This window comes from Dasypus novemcinctus, chromosome 23 (assembly GCF_030445035.2).
Source record: "Dasypus novemcinctus isolate mDasNov1 chromosome 23, mDasNov1.1.hap2, whole genome shotgun sequence".
NCBI classification, from domain to species: Eukaryota; Metazoa; Chordata; class Mammalia; order Cingulata; family Dasypodidae; genus Dasypus; species Dasypus novemcinctus.
In genome coordinates this window covers 42827879-42829250 of record NC_080695.1, presented here as the reverse complement: position 1 = coordinate 42829250, position 1372 = coordinate 42827879, and the positions used below count along the sequence as shown (strand labels likewise).

Genomic DNA, 1372 nt, shown 5'->3' with positions numbered 1-1372 from the left:
CGAGGGCGGAGCAGGGGGCGGTGATGTGTGGGCAGGCGAGCGGCGGGGGTCTCGGGAGCCAGTGGCGTGCGGGGCAAGGGGCGCTCGAGGCCAGAGCGGCTGGCGGTGGCGGCGGGCTGAAAGGCCGGTCCCGGAGGCGGCCGCCCTCAGCCTCCGGGGGCCGGGCGGGAGCGGAAGGCTGGCGGCTGGCAGCGCGGCGGCGCGCAGCGGCGCGCAGCGGGCTGTTGAGGCTGCCGCCGGCCGCAGCCAGCGTCGACGGCCATAGCATCCTGAACGCGCCCCATCTCGTCTGATCTTGGAAGCTAAGCAGGGTCGTGCCTGCTTAGTGCTTGCATGGGAGACCGCCTGGGAATACCCGGTGCTCTGGCTTTTGCCACGCTCCGTCCCCTCCCTCTCGCTCGCGCTCCTTTTGCCCGCCCCGAGCCCGGCTCCCCGCAGCCCTCAGGGCCAGGTATGCAGGCCCCCGGCCCCCGGCACCAACCCCAAACCGCGCGCGCCCTTCCCTGGCAGCGCAGCCACGCAGGCAGCCACGCAGGCGGCGGCCACCCAGCCCTTCCTTGGAGCTCGCAGTCCCGCACCAACCCACACCTGGCTGGGGCCCGCGGGGGCCCGCGCCCACTGCGCCTGGGCCCAAGAACCCAGGCCCGCTAGACCTGTCGTCGTCGGGCGGGCCCTGCCTCTGGCCCGTGCCCTGGAACCGTGCACACCGGGCCTGCCCCTTCTCGCCTTTCCCTGCCTTACCTTGAGCCACGCAGATGGGCCCCATGCCACAGACTTCCCGTGGTCCCCTGAGCGCAGGGGACAGGCCCTACCCAACTTCAGTAACACAATGAACCCTATTGTAAACAATGGACTAGAGTTAATAATACATCTCTAAAAACGTTCATCCGTTAATTATAACAAATGTACCTCTCTAACAGAAGGTGTTAATAATAGGGTGGTTGGTATATTGGAACCTTTTGTTTTATATATTTTATGTAGTACATTTCTGTACATCTACAACTTATCTGAAAATATTAATTAAAAATGGTAAAATACACAGTCTGTCAAAATACATGTATGTTTAATATCTCAAAATATTATATTTTCCAAAAAATTAGTGCTAAGAGTGACAATGATTTTTTATATCCTTACAAAGGTCTTTAATGTCTGATTCAATAGAAAATACCTGGATTCTCATATCTGCTGCTTCTTTCAATCTGTTTTACTATGCTGCCTTGATTGAAGTACATGAAGAAAATCAAGTTTCAATCAGATATGTATTTGGAAAAGAAAGGAATATTTTGACAAACTTTCCAGATCACGATCATTTTTCTTTGATACTACACCAACATTCAACTTTCCTTAAATAACGGTTTCTAATGGTTAGTTA

The 1372-nt window shown here is 55.5% G+C and overlaps 1 pseudogene; it reads left to right on the top strand.

Moving 5' to 3' along the window:
- The first annotated feature begins 251 nt into the window (after nucleotides 1-251).
- LOC131275731 (5S ribosomal RNA) lies at nucleotides 252-370 on the top strand (annotated as a pseudogene).
- Nucleotides 371-1372: the final 1002 nt, after the last annotated feature.